The sequence below is a fragment of the Phacochoerus africanus genome, chromosome 14, assembly GCF_016906955.1.
Source record: "Phacochoerus africanus isolate WHEZ1 chromosome 14, ROS_Pafr_v1, whole genome shotgun sequence".
In the NCBI taxonomy this organism is placed as follows: domain Eukaryota; kingdom Metazoa; phylum Chordata; class Mammalia; order Artiodactyla; family Suidae; genus Phacochoerus; species Phacochoerus africanus.
The window spans coordinates 13,440,190-13,451,610 of NC_062557.1; positions in this window are offsets into that span (position 1 = coordinate 13,440,190).

Below are 11,421 nucleotides of genomic sequence, written 5' to 3' on the forward strand. Positions count from 1 at the left end.
CGCTGGATTTTGGTTGCAAAGAACTTCAGGAAGCAGGGCTTAGCAGCTAGACGCGGAGCGTCAGAGTTTATGCTCTTCTGCCTTCAAAACCCCATGGTACTCCGCCAGCCCTCAGAGACATTAAGTCAGACCCAGCGGGCAGAGGGGCCCTCTGGCTCCTAGCTTTGACCGTGCACAGAGGCCCGTGTAGGACTCATTCTTGCAGAGAAGGGTCAGCACACTGGTGGCCTATGGGTCGAGTTGGGGCTCGCTGCCTCCTAAGAATGGTTTTTATAGTTTTAAATGGTGAAGATGGGTGTTCCCCTTGGGTCGCAGCCGTGGTGGGGCTTGCAAAGATGGTTGTCAGACATCTCAGGGGTCTGGGCTGCGCTCGGAGGGCCTGGGGGACAAACAAGGAACCCGGCACAGCCTGCTTCTGAGTCAGGGCAAGTGCGGGTGCCTGGTGCGTGGTCGCGAAGCCCAAAGGGTCGAGAGGGAGTTCCCCTTGTGGCTCAGCGATAACAAACCCAACTAGTATCCATGAGGATGTGGGTTCTCGCTCAGTGGGTGAAGGATCCCATGTTGCTGTGGGCTGTGGTGTAGGCCAGCAGCTGTAGCTCCGATTTGACCCCTAGCCTGGGAACTTCCTCCATATGCCACACCTGTGGCCCTAAACAAACAAACAAGGAAACAAAACAAAGGGTGAAGGAGGCCAGGGTGACATAAAATGGGGTGGCATCAAATTGTGGGCGCCACAGAGAAGGACCAGCAGCAGGCGAGAAAAAGAGGCTGCACAGCCAATGATGGGACTCTGTCCCAAGGATGCAGAGACAGCGCCCGAGAGCCACCTGGCTCCCAGTAAGAGAAGAGGAAAATCAAAGTCTGAGCCAGCCTGGGAGCTGGGGCCACGGCTTATGAGCAAGGAGGCAGACAGGTGCCCTCGGCCCATCCATTTTGCAGGTCAGGACTCTGGTTTGTATTTTCATGATGATTGCTTTCAGCAGAATTAGACTGGTGTGCATTTTGTAATTCCACACAGACAGCTGTATTTCTAGCACTCAAACCCACTCTGAATGGAATAGCCATTGAATATTCCATTCCATTCCAGAATACCTTTGGTTCCCCAGAGTTTTAGCTCTTTGGAGAGATGTGAGCACGCCCAGAGCATCGATGCAGACAAAAGGACTGGAGGGCAGCTGCCAGGCGCCACACCGAGGCGAGGCAGCTCCAGCTTCTGCTGCGGAAAGAAAAGATAACCAAGCAAAATAGACCCTGAAGCCGAAAAACAAAGAAACCCACCAAAAACGTCTTTTTCTCCCCTGTCCACCTGCTCACTGATGCCTGCCGGGAAGGAGGTTGGGATGGGCGGTTGGTCAGTCTTGTTCTGGTTGGGTCCAGCTCAGGAATGTGGGGTGTCCCTTGGTCCTCACTGCAGAGCTCAGCAAGGAGGTTCCCACAGCAAGACAACAGCGCGAGTGGCTCTGAAGTGGGGAGTCAGCAGCAGAAACCCATGGCTTCTGGTGCTTCACTGGACATGATGCATTTAACCATCATCAAATCCCGAGATTTCATAACACTCGCACTTTTTAAAATCCATCAGATCCCATGAGGTAAGGGAGGCGGCAAAGCCTGGACTAGCGACTCAGTCAAGATAAATAATATCTAAGGGTGAGGATTTTTGTTTGTGCTTTTGTTTTAATTTGTTTGTCTTTTTAGGGCTGCACCTGGGGCATATGGAGCTTCCCAGGCTAGGGGTCGAATCAGAGCTGCAGCTGCCAGCCTACACACAGACACAGCAATGCCAGATCCAAGCCACCTCTGCGACCTATACCACAGCTCACAGCACTGCCGGGGCCTTAACCTACTGGTCAAGGCCAGGGATTGAACCTGCATCCTCAAGGATACTAGTCAGATTCGTTTATGCTGAGCCACGATGGGAACTCCGAGATTTTTTTTTTAAGGTGGTGAAATATATACAGTATGGCATTTACCATCTTAATGCTTTTCTTGGCCTCACCCACAGCATGCAGAAATTCCCAAACCCATACCACAGCAGTGACAATGCCAGATCCTTAACTGCTGAGCCACCAGGGAACTCCCATCTTACTTATTTTCAAGCGGAGGGTTAAGGAAATTCACGTGGTTGTGCAATTCACCTCCATGACCTCTTCATCTTCCCAAACAGAAACTCCGTCCCCTTAAAAAAACTCCTCCATCCCCCAACAGTTCCCCCAACCACCATTCTACTTTCTGTTTCTGAATTTGACTACTCCAGGTGCCTCGGAGGAGTGGAATCGTACGATATTCACGTCTATCTTATTTCACTTGGCATGATGTGTTCAAGGTTCATCCGTGTTGAGGGAGCATCAGAACTTCGTTCCCCTTTCAGTCTGAGCGATACTTCCCTGTATGTGATACTGAAATGGAGCAGGACTCTAGGGGCCTTCCCTCCACCCCATGTCCTCCACCTGCCTTCTGACCATAGAAAAACTTTAGTCAAAGAATAAGTTTAATCAGAGAAATGAGAAAATCTGGGAGCAAAGAAAAACCATCAAATGAGGCCAAATAATAATAATTTCATCATGAAGCAAAGCCAGGAATCTTTGGTTCCTGCTCGAGAGCTATAGATAATATCCCGAGCCATATCCTCGGAGCTGTCTGATGGAGGTGGAGGAGGTTAACTGTATGATGACCAGACTGCAGACATGACATAAGCTGTCAGAGTTCTGAGAATTGGCCTCGAGGAAATGGAAACAAACCAACCCTGGAATGGAAGAGTAACTGCACTTAAGATGATGCTGGTTGGCCGCCACATGACCCATTTCAAGATGACTGTGCTGTTTCTGCATGTAGCCCCCTACCTATACGCCCCTAACATTCCCCTTTCAAAGCTCTCGCCCACTGATTGTCAGTGGGGGGAATTGGCCCTTTGGACAGAAGTCCACCTTCCCCCTCTGGCTGCTGGTATCCAAAAAAAAGGAAACGTTCCTCTCCACAAACTCTGCCTCTTTATTGGCTTTAGAGCAGCCAGCAGACAGACCCCACTTTCAGTAACAATATATCACACGTGTTTAACTAGCCATGCACGGATGGACACTTGGGTTGCTTCCACAATTTGGCTACTGTGAATCACACTATTATGAACCTGGACATATGAATATGTCTTGGGGAGCTTGCTTTCAACTCTTTTGGATGTGTGATAGTTTGTAATCAAAATTAGTGCAAAATATCCAAGATGAAGACAGCATCGCTATTTTAAATAGAGACAGGACCCGTGTTACTGATTCTTCCTTCTGCGCCATCCTCCTGTGGGTTGTCATGGCAACAGAACACAGCCGCAAGGATCCCCATTGAACGGAGGGAAAAACTGAAGACCCAAGAAGGGCTTCTTCCCATCATCTGATACTTGGGGCCTGTGCAGGACTGAGAACCAAGGATGCTGGTTCCCCACCTGTCTAACCAGGGTCCTTTCTAGTTCTCACTTGCCCTCTGCCCAGGTAACTAGGGGACCAAGAGACAGGGCACCCTCTCTTTGGCTAACACAGAGTAGGGTCTGCCCAAGTGGTTTGGGTTTTTTAAATCCCTCCTTGAAACTGAACACTTCAAGTCTGTGGCCCCGTTTTTCCTGACTGCCCCCAACGAAGAGAGGTTTTAATAATGTCCTCCTGGAGTTCCCATCGTGGCTCAGTGGTTAACAAATCCGACTAGGAACCATGAGGTTGCGGGTTCGAGTCCTGGCCTCGCTCGCTGGGTTAAGGATCCGATGTTGCTGTGAGCTGAGGTGTAGGTCATAGATGGGTCTTGGATCTTGCGTGGCTGTGACTGTGGCGTAGGCCAGCAGCTGTAGCTCCGATTCGACCCCTAGCGTGGGAACCTCCATATGCTGTGGGTGCAGCCCTAAAAAGACAAAAAATTTAAAAAATAATAATGTCTTCCTGCAGTATTTCCCTGGCTCGTATGACGTGCTCCATTTTGATCAAGTATTTTATTTACAAATTCGTGTCTAATTTATACCCTGCCAGCTCTCAGAAAAGACCCGAAGTGGAGACAGGTATTAATACATCCTTGATGAATAACTTATCTCTTACACCGATGGCTGGTGGGAGGGTGCGGGCAGCTGCCCACAGCCTCACTCAATAACAACCCCCGAGGCCATAAATTAATCCCCACACCGGGCATCGATCCCGCGCCAAGAAGAAAGTTCATTAAGGTAATTGCCATTACAAGGAGCGATACTTTGTCTTCTTTTGACTTGGCTTCTGGCAAGAGTTCGGCCTGAATGTGAAAGCTCTGACCTCCTGCAAATGGTCATTGATTTGGGTTTAAACCTGCCTCTCTCTTGGCCCACAGAGCGGCCCAATAAGCCCAGGGAGAGACGGAGGATGGGGGTTTGCCTGCAAGCACAACCTGAGGCTTCTCAGCTCTGAGCTTGAGGAGCTCGAAGACAAGCATCGAGTCGCTGATTGAAACAGCGAACACCCCCGCCCTGCCAGGCTGCTACAATCGGAAGCCAATCTAGGCTGTGTGGTTTTCTCTGTTTTTTTAATCAAAGTATAGGTGATTTACAGTGTTGGGTTAATGTCTGCAGTGCAGCCGAGGGGACGTGTTTTGGGGGTCGGGGGAGGGATGGCCTGGGGCTTTGGGCTTAGCATATGCACACTGAGGTATAGGGAATGATTGGCCGGCGGGGCTCTGCTGTGTAGCACAGAGAACGCCACCCAATATTCTGTGATAATCTGTGTGGGAAAAGAGCCCGAAAGAAAATGGATATGTGTACACAGATAACTGAATCACTTTATCGTACAGCAGAAATTATCACAACCTTGTAAATCAGCTATACTTCAGTAAAACTTAAAAAAATGAAAAAAAATAAATTTAAGTATAGGTAATTTACGAGGCTGGGTTAATTTCTGCAGTATAACAAAGTGACAGTTATACACACATATATGTTCTTTTTTATATACTACAGGGCTTTTTGTTTGTTTTTCCTTTTTGGCTGTACCCACAGCAGCAGAAGTTCCCAGGCCAGGGATCGAACCGGCGCTATAACAGTAACCCGAGTCGCTGCAAATGACAACACCAGATCCTTAACCCGCTAAGCCACCAAGGAACTCCATATGCTGGTGTTTTGGGGGTTTTTGTTTTGTTTTGTTTTGTTTTGTTTTGTTTGTTTGTTTGTTTTGGCTTTTTTTAGGGCTGCACCTGCAGCATATGGAAGTTCCCAGGCTAGGGGTTGAACTGGAGCTCTAGCTACCCGGGTGGAAGAAGCCTTTCCTCTCCTCCTTAACCTTCTTCAAATAGTTAAAAGACGGTTTAGGACCGCAAATGGCAGCAGGTGAGGCGGGATGAGACCCGGCTCCCCCCCTTAGCCCGAGGGGCCCCCTCTGGCCTCAGGATGGCAGAGCCTCATGACACTCACCGCTCCTGTCATTTCCTTGTTCAAGGTCGGCTTCCAACACAGGACAGGAGGTCCAGGCGGCAGAGGCTGGCAGGCTTATCCACGGCTGCACCCGGGGCCTGGCACACAGTAGGCTCCTGAAAGCAGATAGAAAAGAGGGAGGGAAATAAAGTGATTTAAGGAAGGAGTATAGGTTTTGGAGTAGGGGAAGGAACGAACAGGGCTGCCAATTAAAAAGGGATCCTGTTTGCATGGATGAGGGCGCTTGGTCCAGGGTTTCCTGGGGCTAAGTACACCTCAACCACCCCATCTTTGAGGTCCTGCTATGTGCCGGTAGAAAGCGTTCCAGACGAGGGCGGCGCTGACCCCTCTCTGGGCCTCAGTTTCCTCCCTGCAGGCGTTGACTAGCCCGTGTAAGATCTGAGCACATTAGACTAACTCATCCTTGCAGTCCCTCCGCTTCTTTCTTTCGATGAGTTTTGTTTATTTGTTTGTTTTTACAGTCCCTCCACTTCTTTCTTTTGATGAGTTATGTTTGTTTGTTTGTTTGTTTTTACAGTCCCTTCACTTCTGCCCTTTTCAGCATCTACAGGAGATGCACCACGTGGTCCCATAACCTCGGCAAACAGGATTTACGCATTTAAAAATCATCACCAAATACACTTGAGGTGATAAGAACGATGGCATGAAACCGGGACAGAGCACTCGACGTGCGTTTTCTCTGAGTCTCACGACAACCCTGCTAGTGTCAGCTTCTCTTATCATCCCCCTTGAACAGATGAAGAAACAGACTCAGCAAGGCTGAGTATCTGCCCTAGAGCCACACAGCTAGTAAGGCAGGCAGCAGAGCAAAGAGAGCCTCGCCCCTGTCCACTCGCAGCAACTGAGCTGTGAGCCGTTGTGCTGTGTCGTAGAGTTCAGTCTTGCCGGGTCTCAGGTTTCTGGAGGGACTAAGGGTTCCTGAAGGTTCCTTGTGAGCTGTGCAGATGTTGGACTCCAAGTTATTCCAACTGGAACGACAACCAAATGCAGGTCGTGTGACAGGCATCAGCGTGGTATATTACAGACCTCCAAAGAGTCAAAAGCTGTGCTGTAACTTTCTTCTAAGGAGACCTTAACACAAAGTTTCTTCAGCTATTTCGCTGCATGTATTTCAGCTTCTTGTCTGTGTTTCATGGATGAGGATATTTTTTCTGCACTGGTCTTTGGAAAAATCACGCCTGTGCTTGTCTGCTCAGATGACACGAGGCAGGCACACATGCTAGTGTTCTCCTTGATGACTCACGATGTGTGCGCATATTGTCCAACCAAGTCAAAGTCAAGAAAACAAATCAGTGTTAGATGGAGCTGTCAGACGGCATCTGCCTTTCATAGACTCTGTTTTCCAGTGTTTGTGTGCTTCAACACATCACCATTGCTCTCAGGAACTGACGTCACAGGAAGCTGTTCTGAAACGTGTTTACGAAATACATTTGTAAAAGTAAAAATAAATATTTGATATATTACACACATAGGCCTTCGAGATTTAGGTTCTAACATCAGACGTGGTTAGAAAGAAAAAGAGGCTGTTGCTTCACATTTTTGGAAACTATTGACTATCATTTAGTTATTAGATCATTTTTAAGATTCTACTAGTTACATTCAACGAAGCAGATCAGGCTGTCAAAACTTGTAAGAGTTCAAGAAAGTAAGGAGTTCCTGCCGTGGCACAGTGGTTAACGAATCTGACTAGGAACCATGAGGTTGCGGGTTCGATCCCTGGCCTCGCTCAGTGGGTTAAGGATCCGGCGTTGCTGTGAGCTGTGGTGTAGGTCGCAGACGCGGCTCGGATCCCGCATTGTTGTGGCCCTGGTGTAGGCTGGTGGCTACAGCTCTGATTCGACTCCTAGCCTGGGAATCTCCATGTGCCACAGGGCCGGCCCAAGAAATGGCAAAAAGACAAAAAAAAAGAAGAAGAGCTCCTCAGAGTCGACATTGCTTATCTTATGGATGGTCAGGGAAGGTTTTTAAGGAAGGAAGTGGAAGGATGCAGGTGGTAAACACATGGCAGAGCTCCTTGGTGGCTCGAGTCGCTGCTGTGGTGTGGGTTTGATTCCTGGTCCCGGAACACCCTCATGCCCTGGGCAAGGCCAAAAAAAAGCAAAAGGTAGGAGTTCCCGTTGAGGCTCAGCAGGTCAAGAATCCCACTAGTTTCCATGAAGACACAAACCCTGATCTCTGGCTTCTCTCAGTGGGCTAAGGATTCTCGACCCCTAGCCTGGGAACGTCCATATGCCGCAGGTGCAGCTGTAAACAAACAAACAAAAAAGCAAAAGGTAAACAAATAGAGTTGCAGATGAGAGATGGCTGAAGGGGCAGATTCCAGGCAGAAAAAGTGGCCCCAAAGCGTTCGGGGGGGGGTGGGGGGAGGTAACTGACCCTTTTCTAGTTCTGCCACCTGGCCTTGCATCTCCCATCAACTGACAAAGGTTTTAAAACAATTCTCCCCGTACTTGTCACCACTGATTTACTTTGCATTCACTTCTCAAGCCACGCACTCCGCCTTCCACACCCCACGCCGTGGAACCTGCTCTCCTGAAGGTTACCCGGGACCTCGTCTTTGCCACCTGCCTCCTACAACGGCTTCTGGTGGCATTTTGTATTTGGGGCCTCTGCCGCCTTCTTAAAAGGCCCTCGGTTTTTCCCTTGTGCTGCCCCTGCTGATGACGTTCGTTTTTCTACCACCTGCCCTTTACACTCTGGTGCTTCCGAGGTTTTGCATCTTTGGCCTTCTCCTCTCGCATCCACAACGTCGAAGAAAGTTCGCTCCTTGCCGGTGCTTTGCTTCCCTGTGACCACAGCCGCCCGTCGCCAGCCAGTCTCTCTGTGTCAGTGCCGTGGCATCGAGCTGCTTTCCACAAGGACCTGCCTGCATCCCTGATGTGCCAGAGGCAGAGGCCCTAACCCCGCCTCTGACCCTTCTGACCGAAACCAGCTCTTCCTTGTCAGGTCCCTCCTCTGGACAGCGCCTCGAGGCCCCGTGGTGTCGTGGACTCCTAGTTGGCTCCCCAAGCCAAGCCTCACAGAGTCACAGATTCCAAAATCCACACCCCCGCACCTTCCCCCGCCACGGCCCGAAGCCGGGCCCTCTTAGCCTCTCTCTGCCCCTTGAGCCGGAGCATCCGCCACCCTGGAGAGTGTTGTTTGCCCGGCAGAGTGAGGCGGTTCACACCGCCCACAGGGATGCCCTTTACTTGAGCACATGCCTGCTTTTTGAGCATACGGGGCTCCTATTGATGCTGTGACAAATTACACCAACTTTGTGGCTAAAAATAACACGAATTTTTTTCTCTGACTGTTCTGGAGGTCAGAAGTCTCAAGTGAATCTTAGGAGCCTAAAATCAAGGTGTCAGCAGGTCCCTTCCGGGGCCTCTAGGGGAAAATCCCTTCCTGGCTGTCCCAGCTCCCAGACAGCAGCCACTGGTCCCCGGTCTGCAGCCGCGTCACGCCAGCCCCTGCTTTCATCATCTCATCTGCCACCTCTCCGACCCTGACCCGCCTGCCTCCCTCTTAGAAGCACCTTTGTGATTACACTGGGGCCATCGGGTCATCCACGCCGAGCTCCCCACCGCAAGGTCCTTAGTGAATCACATCTGCAAAGTCCCTTTTTCTATGTAAAGTAAGAGGTCCCAGGGGTTAGGATGGGGACATCGTCGGGGACTATTTTTCTGTGTGCAAGGGACTGTGCTGAGCCAGGACATGACAAGGGAGCCACGAGGGGCCTGTCATTCGGGAATTTAAGGTTCAAGAGCAGATGAGTTTAAAATAAAGCGCCAGGGCCATGCAGCTTAGAGGGGCTCCTTGGCTGCACAGAGAGGCCAGTGGCCAGCCACCTTTCTGAAGCTGCTGGAGTCCTCCTGGTTCTGCAGGGCCTGGCTCAGTGGCATCACTAGGTACCAGAGGCACGCTTTCTTCCTTCTTGTGCCCTTGACCCTGTGCTCATAGTCCCCCCGCTTACCCCGTTCTGTGCGGTTCACTGTCTGCTGTGCTGGATTATAAACTCTTTGAAGGGAAAGCCTGTTTTCCTTGAAATCATCTCCACAACTAGAACCTTCCCCACCCCGGGCCTTTTTCCAAGTGCTCTGCACGCCTGCAGCGCCCTGGGGACATGCTGGTACCGTTGCTGGGGTTGTGAACTAGGAAAGGGCAGGGAGGGGTTTGTGCAAAAAAGGAAGTGTGGCCAGAGAAGCAGGAAGCACAGTGAGAAGGCCTCTGGAAGCCAGACTGAAGCCTGAAAGAGCTCATTCAGGATCTGGATCCCCGGCCTCAGGGGTCCGCAGCCAGAGGGGCTTGTCCCCATGCTTGGCTGGAGTGGGATTAATGAGGCCGAACCCCTGTATTCGCTACGGCAGAGCACACGGCCGCATATCCCCCCTGAGAAGATTCCTGAGCTGGAGCACATCTGCTGACAGCCTTTAAGAATAGATTTCTGCCGTACACCAGCAACTAACCTGACATTACAAATCAACTATACCTCAATATTTTTTAAGTGAAAAAAGACGAAAAGGAGTGTATATACATATACATGTATAACTGAATCGTTTTGCTTTACAGCAGAAATGAACACAACATTGCAAATCAGCTCTGCTTCAACAAAATAAATTTTTTAAAAAATGGACAGGTTCCCACAAGGGCTTCTCTGGATGGTTTGAAACTACCCTTAATTACACTAGATCACTTTTTTTTTTTTTTTTCCGGATAGTTTCTCTTCCACCCAGAATCAGCCCAGTGGGAATTGTCTGGGTCCGAGAAGCCCTGGGTGGTCACGGGGGGAGGGGGGGGATTTGACTCATCAGATAAAGGCTACTTGCTTAGCCGCCTGCCAACGGTCTCCCGCTACTTTCGGCCCAGGTTGTACAACTTGCTTTAGGCCCAATTCCGAAAAGGACGGCATCCTCAAAACGGGAGCCTCAGCCAAGAACACCCACCTCGGCTAAACTCTGTAAAAAATACACAAATGTCTGGTTTCCAAACAGATGGAAGACCTAACAGCAGGTGGGTTTGAAGAGGCGGCCAAGAGACAAGCACCCACTCTTGAGATTTCAGGGCCTCTCCCTTTCGGCTTCCCTGCGTTTTTTTGTTTGTTTGCTTGTTTGTTTGCACATAAAGGGAACAAAACCCTTAAAGATTAGTTAGAACCTTTCTGAGTGTCTTTTGCAAGGTCTCCGACACTTTCAGGCACTCCCCTCCCAGCAACAGGGCTTGTCAGCAGATGCCTCAGGTTGTCTGTCTGTTCTGCCAGTGAGCAAACAGCATCAAACCACGTTCTCCTCTGGTTTCCTTTGCAAGGGAGCCTAGAGTGTGAGCCACGCAGCCAGCTGGCCACGCCCACCTTCCAGAGTCCTTGTCCCATCATGGAACTAGCTCCGCTTTCCTCTAGGAACTGGCAGTGCAGTTTCCCCGACACAGTGGTTCAAATCACTTTGCAGAGCATCCGTTTTAATGAGCTAAGAGTGGGATAATACCATAGATTTTGCAAGCGGCAGCTCCTATTCAATTTAATTACCTCTCTCTGTGGATTTAAAATCAACCAGAGCTTCAGACAAAGGGGAATTGCATCACTTTCCCAGAAGTCTGCAGGGTAGGTGTATGCCTACAGACCGAGCTAGGCTAAAGTAGGCAGCATCCGTCAAAATTGACATAACCGTGTGAAGCTGTCAGACCGAGTTCTAGCAGTGATGCCTGGGAGGCACGAAATCCTGGTGAATGCTCATGCTTTGTCACTGCTCGGAGAGCCGAGTGGAGTGGGCGGGATGTCACTGCACAGGCCAGCTGACTCTGGCATCCAGGCCATCACTCCTGCCAGCTGTTATCATCCGGCCACCACACTGCTCCGGCAAAAGGCACCCGTGGGGAGGGGAGGTGTCCTTAAGTTCTTCTCTCAGGCAAACCTTCGAGCCAGTGCAGCTCTGTAAAAGATATCGAGCCGGGGCTATGGGTTTGGGGAACTTGGGGCAAGATTCTGTCACCCAGAACCCCACAGATGCCTAACTCTAATACAAAAT